At 39.1% G+C, this 14,766-nt stretch overlaps 1 protein-coding gene across 2 annotated transcripts in view; it reads right to left on the bottom strand.

Annotated features, from left to right (window-relative positions):
* The window catches only part of PEPD (peptidase D), a 144,043-nt gene that overhangs the window by 65,281 nt on the left and 63,996 nt on the right, over positions 1–14,766 (bottom strand). The gene's annotated exons all lie outside the window — the stretch shown is intronic.

Genomic DNA, 14,766 nt, shown 5'->3' with positions numbered 1-14,766 from the left:
ACAGCAGAGCACTCTGATTATGTCAAGCTGGGCACTTTCTGCTAGCGTCACGGTCCATGCTGGAGTGGATAGTCTCATGTTTTCTTGTCTGAAGCACAACAGTCACAGAGAAAACATAAGACTATTCCATTTCAGACTGTGCTACCCAAATACCTCTATGATCTTCCCCTACCCAAACATGGAAAAAAAAAAACCCCACAGACTCAATCCCATCAGCAAGAAGATATTGTGGTAACATTAGACTGAGTCCTCAACAACCTATAAAGAACATTACAACACAACACTGTTTGCTTTTGTGTGTGTGAGGGAATAAGGAAAGGAAGGGAGAGCAGCCCCGTGCTTTCCAACGGTGCTCTTGCAATACCGTCCTGCTGGAGGAGCCGTTTGTCCCAAAAAACATTAAAACATTTTCATCTTCACTGACAAAGTCCCCTTCAGATGAGGGCAGATGTGCCCAAAGCACAATTAATATAGGATTAGGTACTTTAAGAGCTAAGCACATATCATGCAACCTTTTATTCTTTTTGAAATACGCTCTAATTACAATCCAATTCCCTTTAATATTGAATGAATTTCAAAAACTCATTTGTTGTAATACTGAAATCATTCCGTTAACACAGAGTGATAATGGTGCTATTCAAATAATAAGAGATGTTGTGATTTTGTTCCTCTGCAGCAGCAATCCACAGAACACAATTCAAATTCTTTGAAGGCTATTGAAGATATTACATGCTTGTAAATCCAAACCAGATTTTAAAATTACACAAAATGACAGTATTTAAAGGAAAACAAAACAAAACATACAAATTATCACACAAGGAAAAAGAAGAGCCTACATTTAGCGACATAGTAGGGAGACCCAGTTTATACAATCTCTTTTTTGCCCAAAATGTTGTGCTTTTACAAGGTAGAAATACTAATTTCGTATTGCCCCAGAAACCAGCAATGGCAAAGAGCAGGTCAAATGACAGCAAAGCTAAGAAGAACCTCTGACATGGTGAGAGCACAGAAGTTATCACTAAACTGATCTAATAAAATTTATCACCTAAACCGTCAGTTGCTCTGATGCAGATGTTTTTTCACCAAATGGAGGTTTCATATAGAAATGAAGTTACAGATCTGCTCTTCTCTAGCATACTTGCAGGCAAGGATTACTCTACAAGACATGACACTATGCACAAACGTTGTGCACAATAACATATTATACTGTTATGTATGTATAGTTACATTTTAGGAAGCAACTTCTAGTGTCTTTTATAGACCCTTCACCTTAAATGATTGACTAAACCATCTCTAGACAGCGACTTCTGGTAACATTCTAAACAGCTTTAAAAATGAAATAATGAAGGTTGTAAATATCTTTCCATCATCAGTGATGCAGGGATAGCAGGGCTGATTTTTCCATATGACAAGTGATCACATATTCATGGTTGCAATTTATATGAAACTGTGTAGCTGAGTAATAGCATTCACCTTTTGCAGTACTCCCCCATTAGCAGTAAAAAGTGGTAAATAAATTAAGACATGCTTCATATAATCCAGCTGTTGCCTGAACTTTGTTTCCGTTTTCTAAAAAAGGAACCTGATTGTTTCATCAAACATTATGGACTTTCATTTAAGAGTAAGAAAGAAGGGGTTGTTTACGTGACAGAGCTGAAGATAGGACAACTTTGCCAGGTAATGAGTCTCCGCTAGTAAAACTACTCGCATCCCTTTTTTGAGTTTACTTTTTCAGGCTATGACTCATTAGAAATATGTTCATGCAGTTGGAAAAAAAAACCTGACATTTCTATCAGAGACAGCCAACATCCTTGTATAACATGTCTTAGATAAGTGAAGAATTGCACATTCTTTTAATGGCAAATGCTGGCTTTCAAAACTGAAAAATGTATATATAGAATTAGAGAAGCTGCCAGTACTTTATAGTTAAAATCCTGGTTCCACTGAAGTTAATGCAGATTCTGCCACTAGACTTCTTCACACCAGGATTTCACTGTCTACATACTGCAAGAATCTTTATCCAAAGTGCGATACAAACATATAAAGTCTGAAATAGTTGGATGGAATGTAATTTAATGTGGCACTCCACATATATTGCAAACATTGCACCTTGAACTTTGCCTGGTCTTTTTGATTGGAGGTTACATGTGTTTAGGCGGTTTTACGTTCGTGCTCTATGCTTTGCCATGAGTTTTTAACACAACCAACACAGATACAAAAGTTAAGCACTTCTTCTTTTCTTTCACGGGTTTCAAAGTTTCCTGTCATGTTTTATGCAATATTTCCCTGGAGGGTGTATGTATGTATTACCATGCACGTACTACCTTGGTGGTGTACACAGATCAGCTATTGGTGTACCTACACGTCAAATGTAACCTTTTAAATGCATACAGCTTTGTTTGAGCTAGCATGGGTTTTGCATTGCTTTTGAAACAACACTTTTTTTTTTTTTTTAATGTAGAGGTACATCCTTGGTTTGGTGCTTTTTCTTTTTGCCAAAAACATCAGCTTCTTTAACTGATTGATAGTATGTGAAGATTGAGGGTAGTTTTAAAAACCTCACTGTTTTTTCCATTAACTTAAAAAAGAGCAAGTATTAGCTGCCATGAATTCAAGTAGATCTGACATGAGTGCACTTGCCTCCACCCTTGCAAATTTGCTGAGGCACAAGATAGTGTTATCCCCACTGCTCTGCTGATTCTTGACTCTTACTGACTATACTGACTTGAGAGAGAAAACACCTCCTCTTTCAGAAATAATGGGTTCTTCATCATTGGAAATAACAGAAAAAGAATATACTTGCTCTTTTTGAGATGTTATGGAGTATTGCACACATCCAAAACAAGCTGCAGAATGCTTGAAAAGCTTCAACTTCAAAACAGCCTAAAAAGCCATTAAAGCAAAAACTGCTATGGATAGTCTTTCTGACAAATTGTAAGAATCGCTCTGACAATGATGGTTTTGTCTTATGACCATCTTTGGTCCAGTTTCTGCTGCTATCTAATGCACACTGGCAATTAAAATCAAATCTCTGCTATGAATGTAAATTGAATCAAATAAAGTAGTTTAATGTCAACAGTTTTCCTAACATAAGTCGATTTACGGAATAAAGGCATTTAAAACAGGAGGGATAGAAACTCTGTAATGGCTTCTCTCACACTTTTTGGTTATTTTCAGATCGTCCTCATCACTAGAATACAACACGTTCATACACACTCAGCAGAGTGTGATTTTTATTTCCCAAAAGAAGTAAACAAGTAATCCTTGTCATCAGCTCTTCTTGAGTTATAACAAGTATTTATAGAAAACCACATTTTGTATTTCTCAGCTATTCACTCCTGAAACCAAGAGATTTCTAGACCAAAAAGGTTCAATTTCCAAATAAAAATCCAATTGGGTATTTTAGACTATATCTTACAAAACAGGTAAAAATTGTAAATACAGAAAGTACAGTAGGTATGGAGAAAAGAAAGACAGGAAGAGAACAAAAAGTGGCAAAAATATCTCACAAAAAAATCCTATTAAAAGCTTAAGCCAAGTTTCTATAAGATTGCCCAACAGAATCATAGAATCATTAAGGTTGGAAAAGATTTCTAGGATCATCAAGTCCAAACACCAATGCAGCACTACCATGTCTCCTAAACCATGCCTTGAAGTGCCACATCTACGTGTCTTTCAAATACCTCCAGGAATGGTGACTCTACCACCTCTCTGGGCAGCCTGTTCCAATGCCTGACCACTCTTTCAGTACAGACATTTTTCCTAATGTCCAATCTAAACCTCCCCTGATGCAGCTTGAGGCCATTTCCTCTCGTTCTATTGCTAATAACTTGGGAGAAGAGACCAACACCCACCTCGCTACAACCTCCTTTCAGGTAGTTGTAGAGAGCGATAAGGTCTCCCCTCAGCCTCCTCCTCTCCAGACTAAACAAACCCAGTTCCCTCAATCACTCTTCCCAAGACTTGCTCTCCAGACTCTTCACCAGCTTCGTTGCCCTTCTCTGGACATGCTCCAGCACCTCAATGCCCCTATTGCAGTGAGGGGCCCAAAACTGAACACAGTATTTGAGATGCAGCCTCACCAGTGCTGAGTACAGGGGCACAATCTCTTCCCTACTACTGCTGGCCATGCTATTGCTGATACAAGCCCAGATGCTGTTGGCCTTTTTGGCTGCCTGAGCACGCTGCTGGCTCGTGCTCAGCCAGCTGTCAGCCAGCACCCCTAGGTCCTTCTCCGCCAGGCAGCTTTCCAGCCACTCCTCCCCAAGCCTGTAGCGTTGCATGGGGTTGTTGTGACCAAAGTGCAGGACCGGGCACTTGGCCTTGTTAAACTTCATGCAGTTGACCTCGGCCCATCAATCCAGCCTGTCCAGGTCCCTCTGCAGAGCCTTCGTACCCTCACGCAGATCGACACTCCTGCTCAACTTGGTGTCATCTGAAAACTTCCTGAGGGTGCACTTGATCCCCTCATCCAGATCATTGATAAAGATATTAAAGACTGGACCCAACACTGAGTCCTGGGAATCACCACTTGTGACCAGCCGCCAACTGGATTTAGCTCTATTCACCACAACTCTCTGGGCTCGGCCACCCAGCCAGATCTTTTATCTAGTGAAGAGTACATCTGCCTAAGCCATGAGTTGCCAGCTTCTCTAGGAAGATGCTGTGGGAGACAGTGTCAAAGGCTTAACTAAAGTCCACATAGATAACATCCACAGCCTTTCCCTCATCTACTAGGTGGGTCACCAGGTCATAGAAGGAGATCAGGTTGGTCAGGCAGGACCTGCCTTTTATAAACCCACGCTGGCTGGGCCTGATCCCCTGGCTGTCCTGCACTTGCCTGGTGAGCTCCCTCAAGATGAACCGCTCCATAACCTTCCCTGGTACTGAGGTCAGGCTGACAGGCCTGTAGTTCCCAGCATCCTCCTCCTGGCCCTTCTTGTAGATGGGCGCCACATCGGCAAGCCTCCAGTCATCTGGGACCTCCCCTGTTAACCAGGACTGCTGATAAATGATGGCGAGTGGCCTGGCAAGCATCTCTGCCAGCTCCCTCAGTACTCTCAGGTGGATCCCTCCCGGCCCCATAGACCTGTGAGTGTCCAGGTGGAGCAGCAGGTCATAAACATCTTCCTCCTGGATTATGGTGGGTTTATGCCACTCGCTGTCCCTGCCTTCCAGCTCAGGGGGCTGAACACTCTGGGGATAACTGGTCTGACTATTAAAGACTGTGACATCTTCTGATGGTCCCTCTAACCCAGTCCCACATCCTTAGTAACTAAAGCGAAGCGCTGCAGGACAAGACATGCACATCACTTTGGGATAGAGGAACTCATTACAAGGTTTCCGATGAAGGAGGACCAAAACCACTGAATAACCCAGTTCATTATCCCTAGATACTGGATCCACATCAAGAACACCTGCTGGACACTGGCAGTTCAGGAACCAGATTTTCAGATTGTGTATCAGAGATCTGCTGTCAGAATTGCACCTTGTCTTGTGAAACGTACAATGTATGGCAGGGTCAAGGACACTCATGGGTCAATATCTCATTAAGGTGTTTATATTGAAACTGTATTAAAAAATTTTCACACTGGATCACTCACTGGTTTGAGGATGTTTCAGATCCACGGTATTTTCCTCAGTGCACCTTTGAGAAAGTTGCCGCCTAATAAAAAGAAACCTTTACACACTTCAAAAATAGTATTCTTTGAACACAGCCCTTGAGACTTGCCTTGAAATGCAGGCAGGTGGTTTTGAACTATAAATTGGAAAGCATAGCAGCTTAAGGGAGTTCTGTACAGAACTTGGAGATTTTCTGTAGTTTCTTTTTTTTTTTTTATGAGTACAGTTGGAAGAGGCAGGTGTATATCTATTAGTTATCTGTGTACTGAATTACTTCTGAATTACAACTAGAACATGCCTGTATGCTTTTGTACTGTGTAAATATCAAGCGTAGCCATGAGACAGGCTAAAACCCAAACCTTTTTTAAAGAATTCACAAGAGGCCAAATTTTCCAAAGCTGATCTCTCTATTTATACCAGGACTGAAAGCCACTGTTTTGATCATTTAGACACATAAATTTCTTCACATGAGAAATCTACAAAGCCCAAATAACACAAAATTGTTAAGCCACAGTAAATATAATTTGTCCATGATACCTACAGTATTTATACTAAGCATCAAACTAGGCTGGAGGAACCACGCACATAGGGAAGAGGAGGAGGATCAGTAACAATTCATCAGTGGATACACGAGCAAGGTGAGCAATGCTTCCTTTAATTCCACACTAGACACAGTGAGGTTCTTAAATACAGAGTATTTTTATTTGTTAACTAATTTACTTTGGTAATGTCGTTTATTTTCCATGGGCAACTAGATGCTTTAAGGTTTAGTTTATCTAATCCTATTTTCATTTAGTTCACAACACAACATGGCAGTTCTGCAAAACATGTCTGAGGTTGTTTTAATACAAAAAAAAGTCAGTAATTCATTGCAAAAGAGTAAAGAAAGGGAGTGGGGAACAGCAGGAGAAATAATTCAGTTTACTATTAATGAACAAATGGTAGATTACAAACTTGCACCAGAACAAGAAAATTAGAACTATGAGCAGATGAGCAAAGGTTTCTTCTATACCTCGGAGATAATATCATTAAAGGTTTACAAAAGCAATGTTATTATCTAAGTGGTCTACATGACTAGAAGTTGTTTAGAACAGAACTTACTGCTCCATGAACAACAGGAAAGAAAACCACTTCTATGCACTGACTTCTTAAATCTGCTTATGCTGCTTCTAATGAAAATTTTAGAGATTCTAACCACTGGCTGGGTTATTTTGCATGCTCATGGAGTATGGCTGCTGAAGCTTACTATAAACCAGAAATACTGAAAGTAGCTGTACTCTGAAGCGCCTCTATTTAAAAGTGTCCTAATTTGTATTATGAACAAGCAGAAATACTGTGTCCTGGTTTCAGCTGGGATAGAGTTAATTTTTCTTGTAGTAGCTGGTATGGGGCAATGTTTTGGGTTTGTGCTGGAAATGGTGATAATGTGAAGAAGTTGTAGATGTTGCTAAGTAGAGCTCACACTAGTCAAGGACTTTTTCAGCTCCCCATGCTCTGCTGGGTGCACAAGGAGCTGGGAGGGGACACAGCCAGGACAGCTGACCCAAACTGACCAACAGGATATTCTGTACCATATGACGTCATGCTCAGTATATAAAGCTGGGGGAAGGAGAAGGAAGAGGGGACATTCGGAGTTATGGCATTTGTCTTCCCCAGCAACGGTTACGCTTGATGGAGCCCTGCGTTCCCAGAGATGGCTGAACACCTGCCTGCCCATGGGAAGGAGTGAATAAATTCTTTGTTTTGCTTTGCTTCCATGCACGGCTTTTCCTTTACCAATTAAACTGTCTTTATCTCAACCCACGACTTTCCTCACTTTTACTCTTCCGATTCTCTCCCCTGTCCCACCAGGGAGGAATGTGCAAATGACTGCCTGGTGCTTAGTTGCTGAATGGGCCTAAACCACGACAACTTTTTAAAAAATCTTGATCCTTCTGAATTCCAACATCTAGATTCTGTTCTCATTTTTGGTGTGTGTTCTTTAACTAAGTTATTTTTATTTCTATGCGGCAACCTCTAGGTAACAATAGGTCCTTAAAAGAGAAAAACATTATCTGAGTTCAGCAGGAATAGAAGAACTATAACTTTAGCAAGCAGGTATGACACATGAAACTGGCAGCATATTAATGTAGCTACAGTGCAGAACATCTATTATGAAGTAAGGAAAAGCTGTGTAGAAGCTTTTCTACACAGTGAGCGGTCTCACCTTTGTAATCAAAAATTCATGTTGGTATTTCTAAATGCACTACTTCTCTGTACTAAAATGGAGAACAAGCCAGAGCTCAGGGCAGGAACAGAGGGTAAGATTACCCCAAAATGCAGATATATTTTAAGAATACAAAACGACACAGATCAGAAAGAATGTCATTCCTTCAGGAAACAAAGCCCAGCAAGGCAAAGCCATTTCACCAGCCAGTAATGCTACCTGGAAACCAGACACATTAAACAGAAAGCCCATAAATAATACAAAACTCGGCACTGCCCCATATGTCATTTATGATTTGCAATGATTGAAGGTAATTGATAACCTCAGTTCAAGAACAGAGAGTTTAGGTGAGGGGTAATTACCATTTTAATTGCATAATTGGGAATTACAAATTACCTGTCTTATGTAAAGAATAACTGAAGAGATTATACGACATTAGCTGGTATTTCATCTTTTGGGCTAAACTACAGGGGTTGGTGAATTTAGAGAACCTGGAATTCTATTTTCGTCTCTCTCACACACACCTTTTCTTTTCTTTTTTTAAATTTCATGGCTGTCCTTTTATTACCACAGTTAACTATTCCACATGAAGCAAGTTTTCCCCCCATCATTTTCCAAACCTAAAATTTTTGAATCATTTTTGGGACAGAGAACAAAGGAACAACGTGACTCTACGATACGGCAGCAGTTTAAGAGTCCCTGTGGAATTATCTCCCCTTCTCCCTCCCAGACAGATTGATGTAAGTTTCTTCTAACAGCTCTGAGTTTAAATCCAATTTTTTTTCCAATATGAGGAAAATACAAGAGTTTTAACAGACACAGTTTTAAAGAGCATATATCCACTCTCACTTGATTTGTCTTTCATCTAATTCTACGCTGGTACGACATTTCTCTACCTCACTCTGAAAATTCATCAAATTATGCATTTTCACAGAAGTTCAGCTAACCCATTTCATTACCGATGTTCAAATGCAAACAAAGATTATGTAAGTCTATAACCCTCTTACTCAGCTGCTGCTTCTCCAGAAGCTTGGCAAGACAACTGAACAGGTACCCTAGAGATAGGACAGTTACCAGAGTGCTCTGTAAATACACCTTTTCAATAAGTCAATCTTTAAATTAACACTCAAGAAGCCTTTTTAAAAAAAGTCTTCAATAACAGTTGTCAAATTATTATTTTCCTGAAACTCTTTTAGCTCTACTCAAAAAATTCACATATCATTTGTCAGACCTGTTGATTCATCCACACAAAAAACAGCTGACTTATGGATTCAAATATTATGACTATTGAACTAGTGAAATCCTTACATTTACTGTTTCATAGCAATTAAGCAGATTAAGATATACATAGTACAAACCAACAAAGATTTTAATTTTAATTCTGACAAACTTGCAAGTCAACGTCTACCTCACTTTGTTTTCTTCCATATGCAGAAGCTCAACCTGCAGTGAGCATGTGCTCTGTCTGCAAAGGAACATGCCTCTTCCAGAGCTGCTAAGTCTGCCAAGGGGCTGTTACAGAGAATCAAATAAGGTTTACCCAAAGGATTACATCAGAGCTACAGTGAGTCGAAGAACCACCATTAAGTAAGTGACAGAAAAAGCATAAATAGTATCACTGAGACTCCAGCTATGATTAGACCATTACAAGTAATGAATTGAATTGATTTGAATAACCATCACTGCAGCTGAGAGGTAACAGACCCTGTGTGCAATCCTGGAGTCTACTGCAACAGTAAATAAAACAGTCATCCTTCAGCTGCCCTCCAGCTGTGTGGTTCAATACTGGCATCAGGGAGAACACAGCCGTAGAGCATGAGTTTTAAGGTAAGAACTCGTCCTTCTTCTACGCTGGGATAAGATGACCTTCTGTATGTTGCTTCATGCTCCTGCCTGCCTGTAAGTCTGGAACTCCCCATCTGTTGTACATAGGTAGCTAAGACAGCAGCAGGATCTCCTCTTGCACTGTTCCTATACAGCAATGTGGAAGCTATAAAGCCTTGAATCCAGGATTTATTTTCATCCATTTTCTATAGCAGAAAGATTTTAAAATTTTCAATCTTCACCAAATACATAAATGGAAAACAGATCTCACTGCCACACTACAAAGCAATGATCATTAAGAATGGTCTCCATTTTATTTCCTCACCAATTCTGAAGTCCACTTGGAGTCATGTCCATTAGTAACAAGGCAGAACTAAGTTCTGCACGGGTCTAAATTTCATACTTAGTCTAATATTACAGAAAGAGATGGCATGAATTTTTCTTAGATTCATTGCTCCACTTCCAGCTCTAATAATTCTAGATCTCAACTGGCATATTTTAAATTAAATTTTTTATAGTTTAAACCTATTTATCAACAGCTAATTAACGAGGTCTAAATCCTTTGATGACAGAATGATTAAACTGCATTTTAAATAATCCATCTTTAATTAAAATGCTGCCAGCAAACCATTTCTGGGTGTGTAAAAAGGACACATTTATAGATGCTCACTCTTTAACTATGCATTATGTAAAGCCAATAATTAGAAGAACTCATGATTTCAATTATATTTTAATTACTGTTACATATAAAACATGCTTTAATAGATGTAATGCAATACATTTTCTTTTTTTACAGCCCACTAATCATTCCTATTGGGGTGACAACCAAATAAAAGGAAGTTTAATATATGCGTTAGTATAGGAATCTTGTTTTAGCTTTGAGCTAATTCTCTCTCCATTTCTTCTTTGCAGCATAAAGGTAATTATCTCCAAACCTAAAACACAAATGAATGCCTATAAATCCCTGTTAAAACTCTAAAAAGAGATTAGCTGTAACTGACCGTAATAAAGAGAAATGCTTTATCCTTATTATTAAACTTGTATGTCTTTGAACAACTTCAACTCAAAACTCAAGGCTACTAAAAACCTGCTAGTTAAGGAAAAGATATAAGGTGAAATCTGTACAGGTTTTCCTGCTTCTTCCCTTTACTAGTTTTAAGAAACAACACAAGTCAAGAGATGCTTTAATTAATGCAGGAGCCATCAATTTTCATTTATTTAGGGTACCCCTTTGCCTCTGTCTAGGAGGGGAGGGTGGTAGGTGAACATGTGATGACTGCAGCCAGCTCCCCATTATCTGCATTAATGGGAGTCCGAGACTTATAAATATAAAAGCGATGGAAACTGTTCCTTACTATGGCTAAGTCAGTTTTTAATGCAAATATGGAACAAATTATTTCTTTCTGAATCACAGAGAGTATAGATAGCTGGTTGGGAACACGCAATAACCTGTAGCAATTCAACCCTTAAAATAGCATGTTATTACAATAGATTTTTTTTTTTTTTTTCCTGAGACAACCTAAAATCAGATAAATTACAGTTATTAAACATGTTTCTAAACTCTGCATGTTCCAAGTAGTTGTATAACACAGAAAATTCAGTCTTAGGGTTTTGCTGCTTTCAGTGATCTGAATCTGGCATAAGGAAACTAATAAGCTTACAGCAGAAGCCTGCTTAATTTACCCATTAAAATATACTTTACAAACATTCAAAATGGTATATTATGTTATTTCTACTGACTCATGCATGTTAAATTTAATTTTCATAAGCTGATTTCTACTGTTTGGAGAGACTAATGAAATTACTTTTATTTCAGTTTATTTAAAAAGTTTTCTCTAAACAATAATTAGCATTTAACAAACTCTGATAGCAAGATGCTTTCACATCAGAGGTGCCTATCATGAAGTCACTGAACATACAGATCTTGAAATATCCGCACAAGACTTAAGCTGCTGCATAGTTTGATTTATATATATCCTCTCCTCTAATTTCCCTTTTTGTCTGTTCCTGCTTATAGAGCAAACTCTTAGGGGCAGCAAATATATTTTTCTACCTTATAAAATCCACTGCCCATTTATATTCTGATTAAATAATAAGAACAGCAGCTTATTATAAGAAATATATGAACTGCATCTCCTCAAGAGAGTGCATATCTGGAAAGGTCATTTTGAAAATTGAAATATTTGTACTTAACAGATGTCAAAAATAAAGGTGGATGTGGCAATGTGCTTTATCAAGGTTTACTGAGAACACTCCTTACTTTTTAAAGGATTACAGTAATTCTTCCTTTAAAAAACCCACCCAACTCTTGAATTTATTATGTATGGCATCCAATTGCTGTTACACCACGTCAGGAGTCTTGTAGTGCCAACACAAGTGACAAGCAGACAAATGAGACTGCACCTCCTCTCATCACCTGTCCTCCCAAGCCAGTTACTGTTCTTACTGTTTTTATGGTGCCTCCCAGTATGAGGCCAAGGACAAATATGTTTAAGGACTGCATGTATAGTAATATTAAATGAGAAAAAATACTCAAGAAGAAATATTTTAGCTGTTAGAAATGCTGGGCAAGGACGGTAATAAGGCCAATACCAGAAATAACACTATAATAGAAGCTAATCAGATATATATATCTCGATGAAAACAACAGCTTGTCTTACTTGCAGTTTAATTTCTTGATGTGTTTAAGTGTTAACTACAGTCACTGCTTTTGTTTTAAGATGGCACTTTAGGCCAGTAAGTAGTGTGATTTCCTTCTCTGTCTACGGATACTTTCTACTGAAGCAAGGACACAGCATGCAAATGCCAGCTGCCTACTTGCTTTCATGCTGAGTGAGTCTAGTACATCAGAGTAATGCAGGAAGGGACAGGTGACTAACATTTTCTTGGGGGGATAGTTTTTGAAGGAGCTCATGCCAGACAATTTTATTTCCCAGAAGGCAGAACTCTCCAACCCTGTCTGGATCTCCCACATGCTTTCTGGAGTAATGCAGTGCATTGCTGCTTCCCTAGCAGAGAACATGCAACTAAATATAAAATAACTGGTTAATTATTTCAGAATCATCTATTTAACTCCAGAACACTACCCAAACTTTTCTTAAAATTGCATTTTCCCTACCCCCAGAAGCCTAGAGTAAAACGGTGTGTTTGGCTGGGTCTGCTCCCAGATACTGTGTCGTCAACAGAAAAGTTTTCCTGCTTGGGCAGATAAATGACAGATCAGAGATGTCCTTTTCTAATCTTTCTGACCATGTTTCAAGGGTCCGGGTCATATAAAATGAGTGAATAGCTGCCCAGAGGACTACACCATTTACCACAAATTACTTCTTTATGGAAGAATCAATTTTATAGTCTCCTGAATTTCAAACACTTGCCTCTTCAATCCAGTGGAATTACTCTTTTGAGATCCAAGCCTGAGATAGATGACTCCAAGGATCTACTCTTGGGGCTATGAACTATCTGTTATAAAAATCTAGAGAGGACTTATAAGTCTTTGAAAAAGACTCCGAGTAAAGAAAACATGTATCAACACTTTAACATTATATGGCTAAAAGTGTCCAGATTAATCTGTTGAGTCTCCAAGAATCTTCTGTCCCAACAGACCAGAAAGCTAAATTCAAGTCAATCTAATACAACAGAACCAGAAAGCATTTTCAAGAGACAGAAGAGGTTACGTTCCCGTGCATGCTGTCCTGGAAACTCCAACATGTATGGTTTTCTGCTTATGCGGGGAGACTTTTGCAAAGCTGAACTCATGAGAATAAAGCTCTAAAAACATATTAACTAATTTCGACTCCTAAGACGACAATATGACCTTTCAAAACAAATACCATTGCAAGACACAGGGAACAAAATGAAATGCATTCAGCAGAGATTATTCCAACAGCTCTTAAGCTCTTGCAGTCTCAAGAAGAAATCCATAACACTGATTGTGGTTCCCTGAGTTCATGCTAGAGAGTATAAATCACCACTCAGGTAAAAGCGAAGGGAAAGTACACCCTCAACAGAACTTTCAACAATTCAAGCTGTCACACAAGGCTTGACAAACCCACTTGCCTGCTCATTAGTAACATGGAGAAAATTACCCAGCTCAGTGCTCATCGGTTTCTGCAGATCTACTGTTTTTATTAGAATGAATTAAAACCATAAGGATTAGAAGAATGACATCAACCAACTATAAATGAGCCTAACATTTCACTGCATGCCTAAAACTCTGAGGATGTTTTGGTTACTCCATTCCTGGCATTGCAGAGCCTCCAAGAGTAGCAAACAAAACAAGAATTCCAGTAGTTGGCCAACAGCATAATTTTTAAATCTGTAAAAAAAAGCAAAAGTTTTGTCCTGATGCTGCACATATTCTTAGGTCTTGAAACTGCTCATGTCAAGATGTGAAACTGCACAGCATCTGTCAGGAGACACAGTCATGGTCTTGCACCAACATGATATCATCTGTTCTCTCTATATAGAAGATGTGTTACCTACCAGCCATGGTCCTTCTACCTGTAGGAAGATGGAGGCACACAGGAAAACAGGGCAACATGCAGAGGTAGTACTTGCAGGACTACGGCTTCCAGACTAACCCTACAAGGTCTTCTGTGCTTCCTGCCTATGTAAATGAACAGGCAATCACAGTGGAAAAACATCTACATAGTCACACTGCCTTAAAGTATGTCCCGGCGTCTAATGCCATGTTCAAGCAGCAGTGGATCAATGTATAGAAATTCTCAACATTTATTTCTTGCCTTGCAAACCTCTGAAACAGGGATGAGAGTGGCTCCGACAGACAGTCCAGGGTGCCAACAAGCCATAGGCACTGGTTCTGCCACGAATATAAATGTTTTAAATACTCCTTGATTCAGCTAGCAATTATCTTTTCACTAGCATATTCCACCTTTCATCTCCCGCTGGAGGTGCCTAAACACAGAAGAGGTAAACCTCTTTCACCAGATTCAGTAAAATATGAGATGTAAACAGAAATATGGGCTTTATTTACCATTCCTCACTAACAAAGTGAGTATCAGACAAGATCAGTGCTGAAACCCCATAAGCAGGCTATAGGAGCGGCCACTCTTACCATCAGATTTCACAGGTCTCCACAAACACAAGGCAAAAAG

Source organism: Phalacrocorax aristotelis, chromosome 8 (assembly GCF_949628215.1).
Source record: "Phalacrocorax aristotelis chromosome 8, bGulAri2.1, whole genome shotgun sequence".
In the NCBI taxonomy this organism is placed as follows: Eukaryota; Metazoa; Chordata; class Aves; order Suliformes; family Phalacrocoracidae; genus Phalacrocorax; species Phalacrocorax aristotelis.
This window is presented reverse-complemented; position numbering and strand designations above follow the sequence as displayed.